The following is a 24,640-nucleotide window of genomic DNA, read 5'->3' on the forward strand; positions in this document are numbered from 1 at the left end:
AGCCGCCTGTTCTTCCTCAGGAGGCTCAGATCTTTCAATGTCTGCAGGACCATGCTGCAGATGTTCTACCACTCGGTGGTGTCCGGCGTCATCTTCTACGCTGTTGTGTGCTGGGGCAGCAGGCTCAAGACAGCTGATGCTAACAGACTCAACAAGCTCATCAGGAGAGCTGGATCTGTCCTGGGCGTGGAGCAGGAGTCTGTGGTGCAGGTGTCAGAGAGGAGGATGCTGAAGAAGCTCCTCAGCATCATGGACAACATCCATCACCCCCTGCATGCCACACTGACGTCCTGTCAGAGCTCTTTCAGCCGTAGACTGATACCACCGAGAAGCTCCACTGAACGCCACAGGAGGTCTTTCCTCCTGAGGCGATCAGACTCCTCTCCTCTAACTCCTCTCCATTCAGCTGCCGGCAACCATAACAACCTATCTTTAACTTAAAAACAAACAAAAATGTGCAATATCTCATTTCTGTGCAATATTCAGAAACTGTGCAATCTTTCATCTCATAACAGTCACACTGTGCAATATTTCATCATATTTCATCTCATCTCATAACAGCTACACTACAATGTTCCCTTCTATCATACTATTGTGCACTCCTTACCTCACTTGTTACTAAGACACTTATAGTTTTATCACTGCTTACTAAGACACTCTATAGTTTCACTGAGACACTTTATAGTTTATAGTTTATTTTTATTTCTAATTCTGCCTTTCTTTTATGATTTATTACTGTTATATTTTCTGTAACTCTGGCACTGCAATTTCCTTCGGGATTAATAAAGTTGTTCTTATTCTTATTCTTATTCTTATTCTTAAGAAAAGAAGCGAGGAAGGCAACGAAGAGGATGAGGAGTTCAAAGGCAGTGGGTCCTGATGACATGCCGTACATGTGGAGGCATGGAAGTGTCTAGGAGAGCCAGCGGTACGGAGGTCAGCGACTGGATGATTCAAAAGAAAAAGAAAGACAGCACACATGGAAAAATACTGTACAGGGATGACAAGAAAGGCGACGAGCGACAGACAGAGACGGCGAGACAACGAAAAGTGACCCGAAAGGTAAGGCGAGGAACTATGACTGAGCGCTTCACTGTGACTCCGGTGGGACAGACACAAGGGAATGAGCGCGGGTGTCCGTGTGTGAAATGTTGGCGCTCTTGAGAGACAGCACCCCCTGCTGGGGACAGAGAGGACGAACATGAAAAAGCTTACGGCACCTGGTATTCCAAGGCGGTCTCCCATCCAAGTACTAACCAGGCCCGACCCTGGTTGGCTTCCGAGATCAGACGAGATCGGGCGTGTTCAGGGTGGTATGGCCGTAAACGAGGGATACCCGCGCGGAAGGGCATTTTATAAGCAGCCGTCCTCTGTCTTTTCCACCTCCAGTCATTTCCACATCTGTCAGGAGCTCCTTCTATTTAGTCTCCATGATTACAGCCAGTGGCGCCTGAGGCTACTCGAACCGAAAATCATCAGACACTCCTTAGGCTACAGCCTAAGGTAAAAAGGGAGCGAGCAAAGGCCATAGCAGAAAAGTTCAAGGTGGAAGCGGGACTCCGTCGGGGATAGGCCCTGAGCCCCTTCTTGGTCGCAATGGTGACGGACGGGCTGACGGATGATGGTAGACATGAATCTCCACGGACCGTGACCTTTGCGGATGCCGTTGTGATCTGTAGTGAGAGCAGAAAATAGGTGGAGGTCAATCTAGAGAAGTGGGGGTATGCACCGCGTCTCCGCCGCTCGGCCCGGAGCGACGGCGCATCTCCCCCATCGCCCCCATCGCCCCGGAGACGGAGGTCACGTTGGAGGCTGACGTTCCTGCTTTACAAGAAACAACATGGCTGATGCATCTTCCGCATCTGCCTGCTCACGTGGCGCGCGGCCCCCCGACAGGACGCCGGAGCATCAAAGTAAACCCAGGACTTCAACAAGCAGACTCCTCGGAACCTGATGAATGAATGGGGAAAAATGATAGAGAGCCAGGGGTAGAAGCTGTGACTACTGGCGACCGCAAAGGAGCAGAGACCAGCGTAAAAAGAAGCGAGGAGGGCATCGAAGAGGATGAGGAGTTCAAAGGCAGTGGGTCCCGATGACGTACCGTACAGGTGGAGGCATGGAAGTGTCGAGGAGAGCCAGCGGTATGGAGGTGGGCGGCTGGATTATTCAACAGCGAGAGACACAAACGAGAGAAAAAGAAATACAACGCACATGGAGAAACACTGTACAGGGGATGACAAGAAAGGCAGCGAACCGAAAATCATCAGACACTCTTTACCTTCGGCTGCAGCCTAAGGTAAAGGGGGAGCTGCCAAAGGCCATATCAGGACTGGTATGCACGGCGGGACACTTCATGACAAGAGAAAGAGAAAAATAAATAAAATACACATGGAAAAAAGGACGAGTACCACAGATGCAGTATTTGCGCCCAGAATGCTCATAGACAAGTACAGAGGGGGCCGGCGGGAGCCCCATTGCCTTTTTGTACACCTAGAAAAGGCCTACGACAGGTTGCCAAGAGAGGAGCTCTGGTATCCTATGAGGAAGTCTGGAGCGGCAGAGAAGTGTGTTACACTGGTGCAGGACATGTATGCTAGCTGGGAGACAGTGCTGCGTGCGGTGTGCTGTAAGACGGTACCAGAGAAGTTCAAGGTGGAAGCGGGACTCCGTCGGGGATAGGCCCTGAGCCCCTTCTTGTTCGCCTTGGTGACGGACGGGCGGGCTGACGGATGAGGGTAGACATGAATCTCCACGGACCGTGACCTTCGCAGATGCCGTTGTGATCTGTAGTGAGAGCAGAAAACAGGTGGAGGTCGAGATAAGATAAGATAAGATAAGATAAGATAAGATAAGATAAGATAAGATAAGATAAGATAAGATAAGATAAGATAAGATAAGATAAGATAAGATAAGATAAGAACAACTTTATTAATCCCGAAGGAAACTGTTGTGCCAGAGTTCCAGAAAATATAACAGTAATAAATAATAAAAGGCAGAATTAGAAATCAAAATAAACTATAAACTGTAAAGTGTCTCGGTGAAACTATAGAGAGGTGGGGGTATGCTCTGGAAAGGAGAGGAACGAAAGTTAGTCGCAGCAAGACAGCATACATGTGTGGGGATGAGAGGAACTCGGGTGGAACGGTGAGGCTACAGGGAGTGGAGATCAAGAAGCAGGAGCATTTCAGGGACTTGGACACTCTGGATTGTTTTCTGGCCCGATCGTAAATCCACGCTTTCGCGGTGCACCTGCCATGTGCAACGACAACTTTCTTTTATGATTTATTACTGTTATATTTTCTGTAACTCTGGCACTGCAATTTCCTTCGGGATTAATAAAGTTGTTCTTATTCTTATTCTTATTCTTAAGAAAAGAAGCGAGGAAGGCAACGAAGAGGATGAGGAGTTCAAAGGCAGTGGGTCCTGATGACATGCCGTACATGTGGAGGCATGGAAGTGTCTAGGAGAGCCAGCGGTACGGAGGTCAGCGACTGGATGATTCAAAAGAAAAAGAAATACAGCACACATGGAAAAATACTGTACAGGGATGACAAGAAAGGCGACGAGCGACAGACAGAGACGGCGAGACAACGGAAAGTGACCCGAAAGGTAAGGCGAGGAACTATGAATGAGCGCTTCACTGTGACTCCGGTGGGACAGGCACAAGGGAATTAGCGCGGGTGTCCGTGTGTGAAATGTTGGCGCTCTTGAGAGACAGCACCCCCTGCTGGGGACAGAGAGGACGAACATGAAAAAGCTTACGGCACCTGGTATTCCAAGGCGGTCTCCCATCCAAGTACTAACCAGGCCCGACCCTGGTTGGCTTCCGAGATCAGACAAGATCGGGCGTGTTCAGGGTGGTATGGCCGTAAACGAGGGATACCCGCGCGGAAGGGCATTTTATAAGCAGCCGTCCTCTGTCTTTTCCACCTCCAGTCATTTCCACATCTGTCAGGAGCTCCTTCTATTTAGTCTCCATGATTACAGCCAGTGGCGCCCGAGGCTACTCGAACCGAAAATCATCAGACACTCCTTAGGCTACAGCCTAAGGTAAAAAGGGAGCTAGCAAAGGCCATAGCATAAAAGTTCAAGGTGGAAGCGGGACTCCGTCGGGGATAGGCCCTGAGCCCCTTCTTGGTCGCAATGGTGACGGACGGGCTGACGGATGAGGGTAGACATGAATCTCCACGGACCGTGACCTTTGCGGATGCCGTTGTGATCTGTAGTGAGAGCAGAAAACAGGTGGAGGTCAATCTAGAGAAGTGGGGGTATGCACCGCGTACTCAATCGGGGGGGGGAACCCACGCGGACTCTTCACAAATACTGCAGGATCCGGGAGCTCAAACACCATCCGTCTCGCACACACACACACACACCGCCCTGCGTGAATCTCTCACACACACACACTCCGTCAAAAAAACGTCAACTCTGAGTTCTGACGGGCCGGGACGCCGAAAACGACACGGACGCTTCAATTTTCACGAAGAAGTCAGAGGACAACCGGAACACGTTCCGTCCGTCCTCCTGATGCCGCGAGGGGTTTCTGCCGCTCTACGGCCGGGAGAACTTCCCCCTGAGCCCAGTCTGACACAGTCTATCGGGGGCAATCCATCCGTTTCAAATGCGATTCATTTAAGCTCAGTTCTGGTCCATAGTGGGATTTTATTGGGCTGCACGGGGCGAATGGTAGGGACAGGGTTTCAGGCAGACACGCTCGTGTGTCGCTATCTACCGCTCCCTACCGGCAGAAACAACGGGGACAGTGTCGCTGGTCACGCAGGGCACAGACAAGATCTGGATCCCATGTATGTTGGTTACGTATGACGTTGTTGGAGGACACGGCAACCTTGACACCGGACACAAAAGCGGGGGGTGCACCGTTCCCAGAGATACTGCAATACCGGGTCGATGCGCGGAGTGGACGGAGCAAGCCCCTATTCCATCTCCCTGTTCCAAAAATCAATTTAATATTAGGTCCAAGGATAGGGGACGTACCAGATGTTAAACTGATAAAAACAGATACTACACTTGATCTTAGCCAAAAGGCCGAGGAGCGATAGCCCCGCGCCATCGCTCGACACCAACGCATTCCCCGCACCGTCAGCTTCACTCACGACTTCATTCACAAATAAACCCCCACGCCGTCTCCGCCGCTCGGCCCGGAGCGACGGCGCATCGCCCCCATCGCCCCGGAGACGGAGGTCCCGGTGGAGGCCGACGTTCCTGCTTTACAAGAAACAACATGGCTGATGCATCTTCCGCATCTGCCCGCTCACGTGGCGCGCGGCCCCCCGACAGGACGCCGGAGCATCAAAGTAAACCCAGGACTTCAACAAGCAGACTCCTCGGAACCTGATGAATGAATGGGGAAAAATGAAAGAGAGCCAGGGGTAGAAGCGGTGACTACTGGCGACCGCAAAGGAGCAGAGACCAGCATAAAAAGAAGCGAGGAGGGCATCGAAGAGGATGAGGAGTTCAAAGGCAGTGGGTCCCGATGACGTACCGTACAGGTGGAGGAATGGAAGTGTCTGGGAGAGCCAGCGGTACGGAGGTCAGCGGCTGGATTATTCAACAGCGAGAGACACAAACGAGAGAAAAAGAAATACAGCGCACATGGAGAAACATTGTACAGGGATGACAAGAAAGGCGGCGAACCGAAAATCATCAGACACTCTTTACCTTCGGCTGCAGCCTAAGGTAAAGGGGGAGCTGCCAAAGGCCATATCAGGACTGGTATGCACGCGGGGACAGTTCATGACAAGAGAAAGAGAAAAATAAATAAAATACACATGGAAAAAAGGACGAGTACCACAGATGCAGTATTGGCGCCCAGAATGCTCATAGACAAGTACAGAGGGGGCCGGCGGGAGCCGCATTGCCTTTTTGTACACCTAGAAAAGGCCTACGACAGGTTGCCAAGAGAGGAGCTCTGGTATCCTATGAGGAAATCTGGAGCGGCAGAGAAGTGTGTTACACTGGTGCAGGACATGTATGCTAGCTGGGAGACAGTGGTGCGGTGTGCTGTAAGACTGGACCAGAGAAGTTCAAGGTGGAAGCGGGACTCCGTCGGGGATAGGCCCTGAGCCCCTTCTTGTTCGCAACGGTGACGAATGGCCTGACGGATGAGGGTAGACGTGAATCTTCACGGACCGTGACCTTTGCAGATGCCGTTGTGATCTGTAGTGAGAGCAGAAAACAGGTGGAGGTCAAGATAAGATAAGATAGGACCTCCGTCACGCCCCGGACACAGAGGTCCCGGTGGAGGCCGATGTTCCTGCTTTACAAAAAACAACATGCCTGATGCATCTTCCGCATCGGCCCGGTCACGTGGTGCACGGCCCCCCGACAGGACGCCGAAGCATCAAAGTAAACCCAGGACTTCAACAACCAGACTCCTATGAATATGATGAATGAATGGGGAAAAATGAAAGAGAGCCAAGGGTAGAAGCGCTGACTACTGCCGACCGCAAAAGGACCAGAGACAAGTGTAAAAAGAAGCGAGGAGGGCATCGAAGAGGATGAGGAGTTCAAAGGCAGTGGGTCCTGATGACGTACCGTACATGTGGAGGCCTGGAAGTGCCTAGGAGAGCCAGTGGTACGGAGGTCAGCGGCTGGATTATTCAACAGCGAGAGGCACAAACGAGAGAAAAAGAAATTCAGCACACATGGAGAAATACTGTACAGGGATGACGAGAAAGGCGGTGAGCGAGGGACGGAGGCGGCGAGACAACGGAAAGTGACCCGAAAGGTAAGGCGGGAAACTATGACTGAATGCGTGTCGCGCCGGGCTTCACGGTGACTCCGGTGGGACAGACACAAGGGAATGAGCGGCGTGTGTCCGTGTGTGAAATGTTGGCGTTCTTGAGAGACAGCACCCCCTGCCGGGGACAGAGAGGACGAACATGAAAAAGCTTACGGCACCTGGTATTCCCAGGCGGTCTCCCATCCAAGTACTAACCAGGCCCGACCCTGCTTGGCTTCCGAGATCAGACGAGATCGGGCGTGTTCAGGGTGGTATGGCCGTAAACGAGACTAGCTTACGCGGAAGGGCATTATATAAGCAGCCGTCCTCCGTCTTTTCCACCTCCAGTCATTTCCAGATCTGTCTGGAGCTCCTTCTATTGCGTTTCCATGATTACAGCCAGTGGCACCCAAGGTTACTATAACCAAAAATCATCAGACACACTTTACCTTAGGCTGCAGCCTAAGGTAAAGAGGGAGCTAGCAAAGGCCATACCAGGACTCGAATTCACAGCGGGACAGTAAATGACAAGAGAAAGAGAAAATTAAATAAAATACACATGGAAAAAGGAAGAGTACTACAGATGCAGTATTTGCGCCAAGAATGCTCATAGAGAAGTACAGAGAAGGCCCGTGGGAGCCCCATTGCCTTTTTGTACACCTAGGAAAGACGTACGACTGGTTGCCAAGAGAGGAGCTCTAGCTACCTCATATGGTGTTTTAAAGTTCTTCTTTCTTGTTCAGTGAGAGAAATCTAATCTCTGCTAGGCTTTAACAAGTGCATCTAAGTCAGGTTGAATGTCTGAAGTGGAGATGTGAAGCACAGCTGACAGATGATCATCAGTGAGAGGATCTATACCTGGATTTTGTAAACTTCATCATTGAAAATGTTTGTTCACAAATGTAGGTAGAGCCAAAGAGAACAAACATCTTCTGAGCATGTCTCCTAATGTTTGGAAAGTTCTCCTCCTTGAGAGAAGAGTAGAAATCCAGCAGAGATCCTGACTTAAAGTGCTCTGCCAGTACTACATCATACTGCAGGTCAATGAGTTCCAGCTGAAAATCACTGGGTGCATCATCCACATGGAAGGTAAAGGGAGAAGAAATCATGTGCATGTCATCTTCCATTGTTCTAAGATCCTCAAATTGCCTTGAAAACTCACAATACAATGCTCCTCACATGGATGAGTACCTGCAGAGGTTATCAGCTGATGGTGTGACTTCTTTCAGGGTCAGCATGTGAGTGAGAGTGTTGCTCTCCTGTTGTCTTGAAAGCAACTGTATCTTTCTCATGAAAGCCTTCACCGGGCTGTGCATTTCATGCACAAAAAGGCCCTTGCCTTGCAGCTTGGTGTTCAGTTCATTCATCAGTGCAGTCACATCAACAGCAAATGCAAAATCTGCCATCCTGTCCTCATCTGCAAGCTCTGGGATGGCCTTGCCTTTTGTCTCACAAAACTCCTGGATTTCTGCTTTCAGATCCCAGACTCTTTTTAGCACTTTGCCCAGGCTGAGCCATCTCACAGAAGTGTGGTAGCCAATGTCGCTGTGCTCACTCTCATGCTCCTCCATAAGTGTTATAAACTGTCTGTGATTCAGTGCCCGCGCCCTGATGAAGTTAACTATTATAGTAACAACATCGATAACATGGTTAATTTTTAGCACTGATGTGCACAACACATGTTGGTGTAAAATACAATGTAAAAATACCAATTTCTGATCAGGGTCAATTTCAGTCACTTTATCCTGCATGCGTTTTAAAAGTCCGACATTTTTCCCTGTAAGATTTGGACAACCGTCCTTGGTGACACCTGCCAGTCTGTCCCATTTCAGTCCCAACGTGTCCATACAAGCATTTACCTCAGTGAAGAGATCGCTCCCTGTCGTCATCCCTTTTAACGACCGCATTGCTGCCAGCTCCTCCGTAATCTTGAAGTCCGGCGCTATCCCACGGACAAATACGAGTAGCTGGGCTGTGTCGCGGACATCACAACTCTCGTTCAAAGCCAAGGAGAAAAAGTCAAAACTTGGCACTTCACGTTGCAGCTGTAGCTCCAGATTCCCCGCAATGTCCTCGATCCTTCTCGCCACGGTTCGCCTGGACAGCGGGACTTGCTCAAATGCCGCTTTTTTTTCAGGGCATATTAGTGCTGCAGAGTCTACCAAGCACTCTTTCACAAACTCCCCCTCTGCGAATGGCTTGCTGTTTTTGGCTATTTTGTGGGATATCACAAAGCTGGTCTTGGTTGCTAGATCCCTGGATGTATGAAGCTTGGTAAAAAAGCCTTGCTGCGTTTGCAGCTTAGCTAGCAAAGCTTCCAATGTCCGCGCTCTTTCGTCATCAGTCAGGTTTTTATATTTCTCTGCATGTTTTGTCTGGTAATGCCGACTCAAATTGTAGTCCTTAAACACGGCGATCTGCTCCCCGCAAACTAAACACACAGCTTTACCTCCAACTTCAGTAAATAAATACTTAGCTGTCCAATTTTTGTTGAAAATCCTACATTCGGCATCTACCTTTCTTTTTTTAGCCTGAGTGGACATTTTTGAGGGTGAAAGTTGTCTTCTTGTGATTCAATCGCGCGCATGTCTTGATATACGCATTACGTTATTATGTGCGTGAATTAGAAAAAAAAACAACTTCAGAATAAAAGCAGTGCAGCTTTAGCCCATGGATGAGGTGAAATTAGAAAGTATGTTTATTTTGTAATTTCCAATTAACCTTACACTGGCGGTCAGAGTCAACCAAAGGTATGTGGCCCGGGCCATACAATGCCCAGGTCTGTCATACGGGCCAGTCAGTGCCATCCCGCGGGCCGGATGTGGCCCGTGGGCTGTACAATTCCCAGGTCTGTTATACAAGGTATGCTCAGGCATTTCCTACAAAGGACCAAAAGTCAGTTAGAGTTGCCAAAGTATTGTGGGAAAGTACTTTGTTCATTATGGCCTACCCGCTAGAATACATTCAGACCAAGGTAGAGATTTTGAAAGCCGCCTTATAAAAGAACTCTTATCCATGCTTGGAGTAAGAAAGTCGCGCACCTCACCTTATCATCCGCAAGGTGATGCTCAACCAGAACATTTCAACAGAACACTTCTCTCAATGCTTGGAACGCTTGAAAATGTGCAGAAACAAAACTGGAGTCAACATATCAGTCAGTTAGTACATGCGTATAACTGCACTAAAAATTAGTCCACTGGATATTCCCCATACTACTTAATGTTCGGGCGCAATGCCAGATTGCCTGTTGACCTCTGTTTTGGTACAGCTCTCGACGGTAATTCAGAGACGTCTCACCTACAGTATGTGGACAAAATGAGAAAAGAACTCCAAAAAGCTTACCATTTAGCTGCAGAGTGTGCAACTAAGAGCCATCTGAGAAACAAAACCTGTTATGATCAACGAGTAAGAGACCAACCTCTACAAGAAGGAGACCGAGTCCTCGTAAGAAATGTTGGCCTCACTGGGAAACATAAACTACAAGATAGATGGAAATCCACACCCTATATTGTGATTAAAAAGTTTTCCAACTTACCTGTAGACAGAGTCAAACCCGAACAAGGAACTGGAAGTGTCAAAACTCAACACAGAGACCACCTTCTACAAATTGGTTATCTTGTCAGGATTCCTGATAATTCTGAACAAACTAAAAGAGTCAGAACACCAGTTACCAGGAGACAACATACTCTAAGACATCAAACACATCACCAAAATGATCAGACATCTGACATCTCTTCAAACTCTGAATCTGAGTATGAGTGTGTCTACGAGTGCCCAACCTATGATAAGGTCAGGAAACCACTGTCCATACCAGACCGAACCACCCCAGAGCATACTCCCTTTGAAAATTTCCCCTCATCTGAGAGTGAACCGGAGGTGGAGAAAGTACATTCTGTCAGTTCACAGGAAGAGGAATATCAGTCCTCCAACGAGGACGCAGATACCAATGATACAGCTGAAGACACTGATGTGGAGTTGAGAACTCAAACGAGCCCTAGAAGCAGAAAGTCAACGTGTGAAGTAAAACCAGTGATCCGCTTGACCTATGATAAACCTGGAACTCAAGCTGGGGAACCTGTGACTATTGTGCACCAGAGCATGGTCATTCACTTGAACCTCAGTGCCAGAGGAAACCCTGATCTTGTGAAACATCCTAAAACATGCCCCTACAGATCTAAGTCTAAACAGTACAGTTAGATGAGGACATCTACACCTTTTAGAAGGGGGAGGATGTAGCCCGTCTAAAATTTCATTACAGACCATACAGGCTAAAATGTAAAGATGTTTTAACATTTAAGTAAAATGAAATAAGACTGAAATGGCTGTAAAACATTTAATATTTCATGTTTAAAATGTGTTCATAAATGGTTAAAAACAAGGTTTAATCTTATCTAAGGTTTTTGTCATTTATTTGGGAATCGTGCTTTTAATTGCCACAAGCTTGTGTGAAACGTACAGCTCAACATGTGCTTTTGTTTGCATCCGAACTTGTTAAGTGTCAATATGGTATTTTCTTGAATTGTATTGGTTGATGTACACTTAGTGTCCGAACCCATGCATGAGGGCCGGATCTGAATGAGGAAGGCAATAGAACATCTAGGCGCGAGGCATTCGACTGCTGCGTTTGCCGAGGGAAGTTTGTGAAGCTAAGCTGAAAGGAGAATGGTCATAAAACATTGTGGATGCAGAGTCTACGTTGCTGTTTTCGACTATTTAACCCTGTGATTTAATCACAATATAGGGTGTGTATATGATTTTTATGCTAAGACGATATGTTTAAGTGCACATATGCGATGCTAATCGAGCGTTAGCATTGTTAGCATTTTACCACGAGTTAATTTCATACTCTGTATGTAAAGTATATGAGCTTGGAATTGGAGACCTTTGACGCTCAGTGGACCGAGAGGAATTCTCTGGACGTTTCTGCTGAGGCTTAACCGATGAGTTTCACCGAGTGCACTTCGTGATGCCGTGATGCCAAGTCATTGCTAACCCGTTTGCCGAGAGGGAATCGCATGGTGATGGACAACATTTGACTATCCATTGCTTCAACACCAAAAGGATTAGTGAGTACATCAAAGCACATGCATTTTATTTTGGGGCTTGTGAACAAGTGAAACGGACATTTTCTGTTTTTCTGGTCCAACGATCCCGAGCATCGAATCAGGCCTGCCACGATTGAACTTTCTGAGAAAAACAAAAAGGACTTTAAGGTTATGGTTTTTGAACTGGACTGAACTTGAAGGGATGTACATGGTTTTTGAATATGTTTATGTAGTTGCAAAGCGACAAAATCTCAAATGAACGCACTACCAATTTTATTTCATTTTTCTTTCTTTTAATTTTGTGAAACTAAACTTTAAATTTGTACTTAAAGAGATCTGTGTTTGTCTTAATTCATATTTTATCCTTAGGAGATGGAGGCACTGCTATAATCAAAAAGCATAAATAAGTTTAAGTTATCAAAAAATTAGGTATTATTGTTTCTCCTGTTTACCATTGAAAATTTCATCGAAGTAACGTTCCCAGGGCCCAAACCATTGTACTATCACTGCAATAACTAAGAGGTTGGGTGCTACACTGCTCTAACCAAAAATCATCAGACACTCTTTACCTTAGGCTACAGCCTAAGGCTAAAGCCTAAGGTAAAGAGGGAGCTATCAAAGGCCATACCAGGACTCGCATGCACGGCGGGACAGTTAATGACAAGAGAAAGAGAAAATTAAATAAAATACACATGGAAAAAGGAAGAGTACTACAGATGCAGTATTTGCGCCGAGAATGCTCATAGAGAAGTACAGAGAAGGCCGGTGGGAGCCGCATTGCCTTTTTGTACACCTTGAAAAGTCATACGACAGGTTGCCAAGAGAGGAGCTCTGGTATCCTATGGCAGAGAAGTGTGTTGCACTGGTGCAGGACATGTATGCTAGCTGGGAGACAGTGGTGCGTGCGGTGTGCTGTAAGACGGGACCAGAGAAGTTCAAGGTGGAAGCGGGACTCCGTCGGGGATAGGCCCTGAGCCCCTTCTTGTTCGCAATGGTGACGGATGAAGGTAGACGTGAATCTCCACGGACCGTGACCTTTGCAGATGCCGTTGTGATCTGTACTGAGAGCAGAAAACAGGTGGGCTTCACGGTGACTCCGGTGGGACAAACACAAGGGAATGAGCGGCGTGTGTCCGTGTGTGAAATGTTGGCGCTCTTGAGAGACAGCACCCCCTGCTGGGGACAGAGAGGACGAACATGAAAAAGCTTACGGCACCTGGTATTCCCAGGCGGTCTCCCATCCAAGTACCAACCAGGCCCGACACTGCTTGGCTTCCGAGATCAGACGAGATCGGGCGTGTTCAGGGTGTTATGGCCGTAAACGAGACTAGCCTACGCGGAAGGGCATTTTATAAGCAGCCGTCCTCCGTCTTTTCCACCTCCAGTCATTTCCAGATCTGTCTGGAGCTCCTTCTATTGCGTTTCCATGATTACAGCCAGTGGCACCCAAGGTTACTATAACCAAAAATCATCAGACACACTTTACCTTAGGCTGCAGCCTAAGGTAACGAGGGAGCTAGCAAAGGCCATACCAGGACTCGAATTCACGGCAGGACAGTAAATGACAAGAGAAAGAGAAAATTAAATAAAATAAACATGGAAAAAGGAAGATTACTACAGATGCAGTATTTGCGCCGAGAATGCTCATAGAGAAGTACAGAGAAGGCCGGTGGGAGCCGCATTGCCTTTTTGTACACCTTGAAAAGTCATACGACAGGTTGCCAAGAGAGGAGCTCTGGTATCCTATGAGGAAGTCTGGAGCGGCAGAGAAGTGTGTTACACTGGTGCATGACATGTATGCTAGCTGGGAGACAGTTGTGCGGTGTGCTGTAAGACGGGACCAGAGAAGTTCAAGGTGGAAGCGGGACTCTGTTGGGGATAGGCCCTGAGCCCCTTCTTGTTCGCAACGGTGACGGATGAGGGTAGACGTGAATCTCCACGGACCGTGACCTTTGCAGATGCCGTTGTGATCTGCAGTGAGAGCAGAACACAGGTGGAGGTCAAGATAAGATAAGATAAGATAAGACCTCCGTCTCGCCCCGGAGACGGAGGTCCTGGTGGAGGCTGATGTTCCTGCTTTACAAAAAACATCATGGCTGATGCATCTTCCGCATCTGCCCGGTCACGTGGTGCACGGCCCCCCGACAGGACGCCGAATCATAAAAGTAAACCCTACACTTCATCAACCAGACTCCTAGGAATCTGATGAATGAATGGGGAAAAATGAAAGAGAGCCAAGGGTAAAAGCGCTGACTACTGGCGACCGCAATAGGAGCAGAGACGAGTGTAAAAAGAAGCGAGGAGGGCATTGAAGAGGATGAGAAATTCAAAGGCAGTGGGTCCTAATGACGTACCGTACATGTGGAGGCATGGAAGTGTCTAGGAAAGCCAGCGGTACGGAGGTCAGCGGCTTGTATTATTCAACAGCGAGAGGCACAAACGAGAGAAAAAGAAATTCAGCACACATGGAGAAATACTGTACATGGATGACAAGAAAGGCGGCGAGACAACGGAAAGTGACCGAACAAGGTAAGGCGGTGAAGTAAGATAGAGCGCGTGTCGTGCCGGGCTTCACAGTGACTCCGGTGGCACAACCACAAGGGAATGAGCGGCGTGTGTCAGTGTGTGAAATGTTGGCGCTCTTGAGAGACAGCACCCCCTGCTGTCGAAAGAGAGGACGAACATGAAAAAGCTTACGGCACATGGTATTCCCAGGCAGTCTCCCATCCAAGTACTAATCAGGCCCGACCCTGCTGGGCGTCCGAGATCAGACGAGATCGGGCGTGTTCAGGGTGGTATGGCCGTAAACGAGACTAGCCTACGCGGAAGGGCATTTTATAAGCAGCCGTCCTCTTTGTTTTCCACCTCCAGTCATTCCCACATCTGTCTGGAAGCTCCTTCTATTTAGTTTCCATGATTACAGCCAGTGGCGCCCAAGGTTACTCGAACCAAAAATCATCAGACATACTTTACCTTAAGCTGCAGCCTAAGGTAAAGAGGGAGCTAGCAAAGGCCATACCAGGACTCGTATGCACGGCGGGACAGTTAATGACAAGAGAAAGAGAAAATTAAATAAAATACACATGTAAAAAGGAAGAGTACTACAGATGAAGTATTTGCACCGAGAATGCTCATAGAGAAGTACAGAGAAGAGCAGTGGGAGCCGCATTGCCTTTTTGTACACCTTGACAAGTCTTACGACAGGTTGCCAAGAGAGGAGCTCTGGTATCCTATGAGGACGTCTGGAGCGGCAGAGAAGTGTGTTACACTGGTGCAGGACATGTATGCTAGCTGGGAGACAGTGGTGCGGTGTGCTGTAAGACGGGACCAGAGAAGTTCAAGGTGGAAGCGGGACTCTGTTGGGGATAGGCCCTGAGCCCCTTCTTGTTCGCAACGGTGACGGATGAGGGTAGACGTGAATCTCCACGGACCGTGACCTTTGCAGATGCCGTTGTGATCTGCAGTGAGAGCAGAACACAGGTGGAGGTCAAGATAAGACAAGATAAGATAAGACCTCCGTCTCGCCCCGGAGACGGAGGTCCCGGTGGAGGCCGATGTTCCTGCTTTACAAAAAAAAAACATGGCTGATGCATCTTCCGCATCTGCCCGGTCACGTGGTGCACGGCCCCCCGACAGGACGCCAAAGCATCAAAGTAAACCCAGGACTTCAACAACCAGACTCCTAGGAATATGATGAATGAATGGGGAAAAATGAAAGAGAGCCAAGCGTAGAAGCGCTGATTACTGGCGATCACAAAAGGAGCAGAGACAAGTGTAAAAAGAAGCGAGGAGGGCATCGAAGAGGATGAGGAGATCAAAGGCAGTGGGTCCTGATGACGTACCGTACATGTGGAGGCCTGGAAGTGCCTAGGAGAGCCAGCGGTACGGAGGTCAGCGGCTGGATTATTCAACAGCGAGAGACACAAACGGGAGAAAAAGAAATTCAGCACACATGGAGAAATACTGTACGGGGATGAGAAGAAAGGCGGCGAGCGACGGACGGAGGCAGGCGGCGAGACAACGGAAAGTGACCGAAGAAGGTAAGGCGGGGAACTATGACTGAGCGCGTGTCGCGCCGGGCTTCACGGTGACTCCGGTGGGACAGACACAAGGGAATGAGCGGCGTGTGTCCGCGTGTGAAATGTTGGCGCTCTTGAGAGACAGCACCTCCTGCTGTTGACAGAGGGGACGAACATAAAAAAGGCGGAGTCTACGCGGAAGGGCATTTTATAAGCAGCCCTCATCCGTCTTTTCCACCTCCAGTCATTTCCACATCTGTCAGGAGCTCCCTCTATTGCGTTTCCATGATTACAGCCAGTGGCGCCCAAGGCTACTCTAACCAAAAATTATCAGAAACTCTTTACCGAAGGTAAAGGGGGAGCTGCCAAAGGCCATACCAGGACTGGTATGCACGGCGGGACACTTCATGACAAGAGAAAGAGAAAATTAAATAAAATACACATTGAAAAAGGAAGAGTACTACAGATGCAGTATTTGCGCCCAGAATGCTCATAGACAAGTACAGAGGGGGCCGGCGGGAGCCGCATTGCCTTTTTGTACACCTAGAAAAGGCCTACGACAGGTTGCCAAGAGAGGAGCTCTGCTATCCTATGAGGAAGTCTGGAGCGGCAGAGAAGTGTGTTACACTGGTGCAGGACATGTATGCTAGCTGGGAGACAGTGGTGCGTGCGGTGTGCTGTAAGACGGTACCAGAGAAGTTCGAGGTGGAAGCGGGACTCCGTCGGGGATAGGCCCTGAGCCCCTTCTTGTTCGCAATGGTGACGCACGGGCGGGCTGACGGATGAGGGTAGACATGAATCTCCACGGACCGTGACCTTCGCAGATGCCGTTGTGATCTGTAGTGAGAGCAGAAAACAGGTGGAGGTCGAGATAAGATAAGATAAGATAAGATAAGATAAGATAAGATAAGATAAGAACAACTTTATTAATCCCGAAGGAAACTGTTGTGCCAGAGTTCCAGAAAATATAACAGTAATAAATAATAAAAGGCAGAATTAGAAATCAAAATAAACTATAAACTGTAAAGTGTCTCGGGGAAACTATAGAGAGGTGGGGGTATGCTCTGGAAAGGAGAGGAACGAAAGTTAGTCGCAGCAAGACAGCATACATGTGTGGGGATGAGAGGAACTCGGGTGGAACGGTGAGGCTACAGGGAGTGGAGATCAAGAAGCAGGAGCATTTCAGGGACTTGGACACTCTGGATTGTTTTCTGGCCCGATCGTAAATCCACGCTTTCGCGGTGCACCTGCCATGTGCAACGACGACTCCCTGGTTGGGTCACAGCCCGGCCAGGGAGGGTGGGCGCGCGCGACCATAAACAGTGAACCCGGCCTCCAGCGACACAGACTTGCTCTTGAACAGCACGACAGGGGAGAGCGCGGACGCAGTCCCCCACTACCAGAAATTATGCAGTCGAGATTCCCACATTTGGGGAATTCGCAGGGGTCAGCACAGCCGCAGTGCAATGGCTGAGCCTCGCCCTGGGTGAACCACCTTCTTGATCATGGTATCTCCCCTGCCAGGTAAGTATGAGTCGCACGCGTCCCGCGCACGGACCGCTTTCACACGCACGCCGTTCTCAGTCGGGGGGGAACCCACGCGGACTCTTCCGGGAGCTCACACGCGATCCCTCTCGCGCGCGCGCGCACACACACACACGCACACACACACACACGCACACGTGCACACGCGCACACACGCACACACGCACACACACACACACACTCCGTCAAAAAACCGTCAACTCTGAGTTCTGACGGGCCGGGACGCCGAAAACGACACAGACGCTTCAATTTTCACGAAGAAGTCAGAGGACAACCGGAACACGTTCCGTCCGTCCTCCTGATGCCACGAGGGGTTTCTGCCGCTCTACGGCCGGGAGAACTTCCCCCTGAGCCCAGTCTGACACAGTCTATCGGGGGCAATCCATCCGTTTCAAATGCGATCCATTTAGGCTCAGTTTTGGTCCATAGTAGGATTTTATTGGGCTGCACGGGGCGAATGGTAGGGACAGGGTTTCAGGCAGACACGCTCGTGTGTCGCTATCTACCGCTCCCTACCGGCAGAAACAACGGGGACAGTGTCGCTGGTCACGCAGGGCACAGACAAGATCTGGATCCCGTGTGTGTTGGTTACGTATGACGTTGTTGGAGGCCACGGCAACCTTGACATCGGACACAAAAGCGGGGGGTGCACCGTTCCCAGAGATACTGCAATACCGGGTCGATGCGCGGTGTGGATGGAGCAAGCCTCTATTCCATCTCCCTGTTCCAAAAATCAATTTAATATTTGGTCCCCGGATAGGGGACGTATCAGATATTAAACTGATAAGAACAGATACTACACTTGATCTTAGCCAAAAGGCCGAGAAGCGATAGCCCCGCGCCCTCGCTCGACGCCAGCGCATCCCCCGCACCGTCAGCTTCACTCACGACTTCATTCACAAATCAACCACCACCCCGTCTCCGCCGCTCGGCCCGGAGCGACGGCGCATCTCCCCCATCGCCCCGGAGACGGAGGTCGCGGTGGAGGCCGACGTTCCTGCTTTACAAGAAACAACATGGCCGATGCATCTTCCGCATCTGCCCGCTCACGTGGCGCATCAAAGTAAACCCAGGACTTCAACAAGCAGACTCCTCGGAACCTGATGAATGAATGGGGAAAAATGAAAGAGAGCCAGGGGTAGACGCAGTCCCACACTACCAGAAATTATGCAGTCGAGATTCCCACATTTGGGGAATTCGCAGGGGTCAGCACAGCCGCAGTGCAATGGCTGAGCCTCGCACTGGGTGAACCACCTTCTTGATCATGGTATCTCCCCTGCCAGGTAAGTATGAGTCGCACGCGTCCCGCGTACGGACCGCTTTCACACGCACGCCGTTCTCAGTCGGGGGGGAACCCACGCGGACTCTTCCGGGAGCTCACACACGATCCCTCTCGCGCACGCGCACACACACACACACACACACACACACACACACACACACACACACACACACACACACACACTCCGTCAAAAAACCGTCAACTCTGAGTTCTGACGGGCCGGGACGCCGAAAACGACACGGACGCTTCAATTTTCCCAATCAACATATTTCATCACCAGACACCAGCTTTACAGAATTCCAAAGTAATTTATAACTTGTGCCAAAAAACCTTCAATATAGTGAGATAAACACTTTATATCCCAATGGTTTATTGTTTAAGCCTGTGTCTGGATATCAGCACATGTGACATATATTGTGTAGAATCACGTCCAATCCAACATATTTAGAACTCGACATCAGCTGTTAGGAATCCTCTTGAAATTTAAAAATTGTTCCAAAAAGCTTTAACTTGGTGAGATAAAGAAATTTGAAAAACTGACCTTATCTTTGAAACCTGCCGCTGGATTTCAGGAAATGTGCCATTCAAAGTGTAAATTCACCTCCTATTCAACAAATTTCAGCAACAGACACAAGCTTTAAAGAATTACAAAGTTATTTACAACTTTATCCAAAAACCTTCAAATTTGTAAGATAAACTTTTTTGGCCAAATGGAATTATCGTTTTTAACCTGCAGCTAGATTTCAGCATGACATATTTTTTGTGTAAAATCACATCCTAATCAGCATATATCTTCTCCAGACACCAGCTTTAAAGAATTACAAAGTTATTTGGAACTTTTGCCCAATATCCTTCATCATGGTGAGATAAACATTTTGTTTCCAAATGGCTTTATTTTTAAACGTGCGGCTGATTTTCAGTAATTATGACATTTATTTCAAAGAATCACATGCTATTCAGCATATTTCAGCAACAGACACCAGCTTGAAGGAATTCCAATGTGATTTACAACTATTTCCAAATAACTTCAACTTGGTGAGATAAAAAAAAAAAAAATAACAAAGGGCTTTATCTTTGAAACCTGCTGCTGGATTTCAGTAAATGTGACCTATATAGTGTAAATTCACATCCTATTTAAAAAAAATTATAACAAAAACTTTAAAGAATTACTAAGTTATTTACAACTTGTGCCAAAAACCTACAAATTGGTAAGATAAACATTTTTGTCCAAATGGCATTATCTTTTTGACCTGTGGCTGGATTTTAGTAAAGGTGACATATATTGTGTAGAATCACATCCTAATCAGCATATTTCTTCTCAAGACACCAGCTTTAAAGAATTAAAAAGTTATTTACAACTTGTTCCAAATGACTTCAACGTTGTGAGCTAAACACTTTATATCCAAATGGCTTAATTTTTAAACTTGCGGCTGGATTACACTAAATGTGACGAAGAATTACATCATATTCAACATACACTCACCGGCCACTTTATTAGGTATACCTGTCCAACTGCTTGTTAACACTTAATTTCTAATCAGCCAATCACATGGCGGCAACTCAGTGCATTTAGGCATGTAGACATGGTCAAGACAATCTCCTGCAGTTCAAACCGAGCATCAGTCTGGGGAAGAAAGATGATTTGAGTGACTTTAGGGTTTACAGAGAATGGTCCGAAAAAGAAAAAATATCCAGTGAGCGGCAGTTCTGTGGGCGGAAATACCTTGTTGATGCCAGAGGTCAGAGGAGAATGGCCCAGACTGGTTCGAGCTGATAGAAAGGCAACAGTGACTCAAATAACCACCCGTTACAACCAAGGTAGGCAGAAGAGCATCTCTGAACGCACAGTACGTCCAACTTTGAGGCAGATGGGCTCCAGCAGCAGAAGACCACGCCGGGTGCCACTCCTTTCAGCTAAGAACAGGAAACTGAGGCTACAATTTGCACAAGCTCATCGAAATTGGACAATAGAGGTTTGGAAAAACGTTGCCTGGTCTGATGAGTCTTGATTTCTGCTGCGACATTCGGATGGTCGGGTCAGAATTTGGCGTCAACAACATGAAAGCATGGATCCATCCTGCTTTGTAGGATGGCGGTGGTGGTGTAATGGTGTGGGGAATATTTTCTTGGCACTCTTTGGGCACCTTGGTACCATTTGAGCATTGTTGCAACGCCACACCCTACCTGAGTATTGTTGCTGACCATGTCCATCCCTTTATGATCACAATGTACCCAACTTCTGATGGCTACTTTCAGCATGTCTGGAATCATCTCAGACTGGTTTCTTGAACATGACAATGAGTTCATTGTACTCAAATGGCCTCCCCAGTCACCAGATCTTAATCCAATAGAGCATCTTTGGGATGTGGTGGAACGGGAGATTCGCATCATGGATGTGCAGCCGTCAAATCTGCGCCAACTGTGTGATGCCATCATGTCAATATGGACCAAACTCTCTGAGGAATGCTTCCATCACCTTTTTGAATCTATGCCATAAAGAATTGAGGCAGCTCTGAAGGCAAAAGAGGGTCCAACCCGTCACTAGCATGATGTACCTAATAAAGTGGCCGGTGAGTGTATATTGACTAGGACGTGATTCTACACAATTAAATTTCAAATTTACTGAAATCCAGCCGCAGGTTTAAAAGATAAAGCCATTTGTAGAAAAACTGTTTATCTCAAGAGGTTTGAGGATTTTGGCAGAAGTTGTCCATAACTTTGGAATTCTTTAAAGCTGGTGCCTGGTATTAGATTGAGCTGAATAGGATGTGATTCTATACAATGTAGAATCTGCAAAATGCATAAGTTCAGTCATATCAAGACGCAAGAATGAAGCATAATGGCATTTGGTCAAAAAATTTCATCTCACCAAGTTGAAGAATTTTGGAACAAGTTTATAAAAAAAAAAGAGAATTCTTTAAAACTCTGTTGCTAAAACATGTTGGTTAGGACTTGAATCTACACCACATACATCATATTTACTAAAATCGAGCCGCAGGTTTAATCATAAAGCCAGTTGGACATAAAGTATGTATCTCACAAAGTTGAAGGTTTTTGGCACAAGTGAAAATAACTGGAATTCTTTAAAGTTGGTTTGTTAGGATCAAATGTGTTGAATAGGATGTGATTCTACACAATATAGAATCTAAACAATGTATAGATTCACTCAAATCCTGTCTCAAGAATGAAAGATAAAGCCATTTGGTCAAAAAAAAAAAATATCTCACAAAGTTGTAGATTTTTGGAACCAGTTTTAAAAAAACCCGGGAAATCTTTAAAACTGGTTCCTGTTGCTGACATATGCGAGATTGGATGTGACAATATATGTCTAAGGCTAAAGCCTAAGGTAAAGAGAGAGCTATCAAAGGCCATACTAGGACTCAAATGCACGGCGGGACAGTTAATGACAAGAGAAAGAGAAAATTAAATAAAATACACATGGAAAAAGGAAGAGTACTACAGATGCAGTATTTGCGCCGAGAATGCTCATAAAGAAGTAGAGAGAAGGCCCGTGGGAGCCCCATTACCTTTTTGTACACCTTGAAAAGTCGTACGACAGGTTGCCAAGGGAGGAGCTCTGGTATCCTATGAGGAAGTCTGGAGCGGCAGAGAAGTGTGTTACACTGGTGCAGGACATGTATGCTAGCTGGGAGACAGTGGTGCTTGCGGTGTGCTGTAAGACGGTACCAGAGAAGTTCAAGGTGGAAGCGGGACTCCGTCGGGGATAGGCCCTGAGCCCCTTCTTGTTCGCAATGGTGACGGACGGGCGGGCTGACGGATGAGGGTAGACATGAATCTCCACGGACCGTCACCTTCGCAGATGCCGTTGTGATCTGTAGTGAGAGCAGAAAACAGGTGGAGGTCGAGATAAGATAAGATAAGATGAGATAAGATAAGATAAGATAAGATAAGATAAGATAAGATAAGATAAGATAAGAACAACTTTATTAATCCCGAAGGAAACTGTTGTGCCAGAGTTCCAGAAAATATAACAGTAATAAATAATAAAAGGCAGAATTAGAAATCAAAATAAACTATAAACTGTAAAGTGTCTCGGTGAAACTATAGAGAGGTGGGGGTATGCTCTGGAAAGGAGAGGAACGAAAGTCAGTCGCAGCAAGACAGCATACATGTGTGGGGATGAGAGGAACTCGGGTGGAACGGTGAGGCTACAGGGAGTGGAGATCAAGAAGCAGGAGCATTTCAGGGACTTGGACACTCTGGATTGTTTTTTGGCCCGATCGTAAATCCACGCTTTTGCGGTGCACCTGCCATGTGCAACGACAACTCCCTGGTTGGGTCACAGCCCGGCCAGGGAGGGTGGGCGCGCGCGACCATAAACAGTGAACCCGGCCTCCAGCGACACAGACTTGCTCTTGAACAGCACGACAGGGGAGAGCGCGGACGCAGTCCCCCACTACCAGAAATTATGCAGTCGAGATTCCCACATTTGGGGAATTCGCAGGGGTCAGCACAGCCGCAGTGCAATGGCTGAGCCTCGCCCTGGGTGAACCACCTTCTTGATCATGGTATCTCCCCTGCCAGGTAAGTATGAGTCGCACGCGTCCCGCGCACGGACCGCTTTCACACGCACGCCGTTCTCAGTCGGGGGGGAACCCACGCGGACTCTTCCGGGAGCTCACACACGATCCCTCTCGCGCGCGCACACACACACACACACGCACACGCGCACACACACACACACGCGCACACACACACACACACGCCGTCAAAAAACCGTCAACTCTGAGTTCTGACGGGCCGGGACGCCGAAAACGACACGGACGCTTTAATTTTCACGAAGAAGTCAGAGGACAACCGGAACACGTTCCGTCCGTCCTCCTGATGCCGCGAGGGGTTTCTGCCGCTCTACGACCGGGAGAACTTCCCCCTGAGCCCAGTCTGACACAGTCTATACAAGGCAATCCATCCGTTTCAAATGCGATCCATTTAGGCTCAGTTCTGGTCCATAGTGGGATTTTATCGGGCTGCACAGGGCGAATGGTAGGGACAGGGTTTCAGGCAGACACGCTCGTGTGTCGCTATCTACCGCTCCCTACCGGCAGAAACAACGGGGACAGTGTCGCTGGTCACACAGGCAAGATCTGGATCCCGTGTGTGTTGGTTACGTATGACGTTGTTGGAGGCCACGGCAACCTTGACATCGGACACAAAAGCGGGGGGTGCACTGTTCCCAGAGATACTGCAATACCGGGTCGATGCGCGGAGTGGACGGAGCAAGCCCCTATTCCATCTCCCTGTTCCAAAAATCAATTTAATATTTGGTCCCTGGATAGGGGACGTATCAGATATCAAACTGATAAGAACAGATACTACACTTGATCTTAGCCAAAAGGCCGAGAAGCGATAGCCCCGCGCCCTCGCTCGACGCCAGCGCATCCCCCGCACCGTCAGCTTCACTCACGACTTCATTCACAAATCAACCCCCACCCCGTCTCCGCCGCTCGGCCCGGAGCGACGGCGCATCTCCCCCATCGCCCCCATCGCCCCGGAGACGGAGGTCCCGGTGGAGGCCGACGTTCCTGCTTTACAAGAAACAACATGGCCGATGCATCTTCCGCATCTGCCCGGTCACGTGGCGCATCAAAGTAAACCCAGGACTTCAACAAGCAGACTCCTCGGAACCTGATGAATGAATGAATGGGGAAAAATGAAAGAGAGCCAGGGGTAGAAGCGGTGACTACTGGCGACCGCAAAGGAGCAGAGACCAGCGTAAAAAGAAGCGAGGGGGGCATCGAAGAGGATGAGGAGTTCAAAGGCAGTGGGTCCCGATGACGTAGCGTACAGGTGGAGTCCTGGAAGTGCCTAGGAGAGCCAGCGGTATGGCGATCAGCGGTTGGATTATTCAACAGCGACAGGTATAAACGAGAGAAAAAGAAATTCAGCACACATGGAGAAATACTGTACGGGGATGACAAGAACGGCGGCGAGCGACGGACGGAGGCGGCGAGACAACGGAAATTGACCCGAAAGGTAAGGCGGGGAA

General features: G+C 48.4%; 10 non-coding genes and 1 pseudogene across 10 annotated transcripts; all 11 read right to left on the reverse strand.

Moving 5' to 3' along the window:
• Positions 1–1,208: 1,208 nt before the first annotated feature.
• On the reverse strand, positions 1,209–1,327 carry LOC147219853 (5S ribosomal RNA). The gene has a single exon (XR_015108556.1). It is a non-coding gene; the product is annotated as a 5S ribosomal RNA (ribosomal RNA).
• A 2,428-nt stretch (positions 1,328–3,755) lies between these two features.
• LOC147219854 (5S ribosomal RNA) lies at positions 3,756–3,874 on the reverse strand. Its single transcript, XR_015108634.1, has one exon. It is a non-coding gene; the product is annotated as a 5S ribosomal RNA (ribosomal RNA).
• A 993-nt stretch (positions 3,875–4,867) lies between these two features.
• LOC147219855 (U2 spliceosomal RNA) lies at positions 4,868–5,058 on the reverse strand. The gene has a single exon (XR_015108179.1). It is a non-coding gene; the product is annotated as a U2 spliceosomal RNA (small nuclear RNA).
• A 1,851-nt stretch (positions 5,059–6,909) lies between these two features.
• LOC147219856 (5S ribosomal RNA) lies at positions 6,910–7,028 on the reverse strand. The gene has a single exon (XR_015108310.1). It is a non-coding gene; the product is annotated as a 5S ribosomal RNA (ribosomal RNA).
• Positions 7,029–12,991: 5,963 nt separating this feature from the next.
• On the reverse strand, positions 12,992–13,110 carry LOC147219857 (5S ribosomal RNA). The gene has a single exon (XR_015108654.1). It is a non-coding gene; the product is annotated as a 5S ribosomal RNA (ribosomal RNA).
• A 1,367-nt stretch (positions 13,111–14,477) lies between these two features.
• Positions 14,478–14,596, reverse strand: LOC147219858 (5S ribosomal RNA; annotated as a pseudogene).
• Positions 14,597–17,174: 2,578 nt separating this feature from the next.
• LOC147219859 (U1 spliceosomal RNA) lies at positions 17,175–17,338 on the reverse strand. The gene has a single exon (XR_015108406.1). It is a non-coding gene; the product is annotated as a U1 spliceosomal RNA (small nuclear RNA).
• A 654-nt stretch (positions 17,339–17,992) lies between these two features.
• LOC147219860 (U2 spliceosomal RNA) lies at positions 17,993–18,183 on the reverse strand. Its single transcript, XR_015108154.1, has one exon. It is a non-coding gene; the product is annotated as a U2 spliceosomal RNA (small nuclear RNA).
• A 294-nt stretch (positions 18,184–18,477) lies between these two features.
• On the reverse strand, positions 18,478–18,642 carry LOC147219861 (U1 spliceosomal RNA). Its single transcript, XR_015108259.1, has one exon. It is a non-coding gene; the product is annotated as a U1 spliceosomal RNA (small nuclear RNA).
• A 4,380-nt stretch (positions 18,643–23,022) lies between these two features.
• On the reverse strand, positions 23,023–23,186 carry LOC147219862 (U1 spliceosomal RNA). The gene has a single exon (XR_015108517.1). It is a non-coding gene; the product is annotated as a U1 spliceosomal RNA (small nuclear RNA).
• Positions 23,187–23,811: 625 nt separating this feature from the next.
• LOC147219863 (U2 spliceosomal RNA) lies at positions 23,812–24,002 on the reverse strand. The gene has a single exon (XR_015108161.1). It is a non-coding gene; the product is annotated as a U2 spliceosomal RNA (small nuclear RNA).
• Positions 24,003–24,640: the final 638 nt, after the last annotated feature.

This window comes from Fistularia commersonii, chromosome 24, assembly GCF_037954325.1.
Source record: "Fistularia commersonii isolate RoL2024-O1a breed Wild chromosome 24, RoL_Fcom_v1.0, whole genome shotgun sequence".
Classification (NCBI taxonomy): Eukaryota; Metazoa; Chordata; class Actinopteri; order Syngnathiformes; family Fistulariidae; genus Fistularia; species Fistularia commersonii.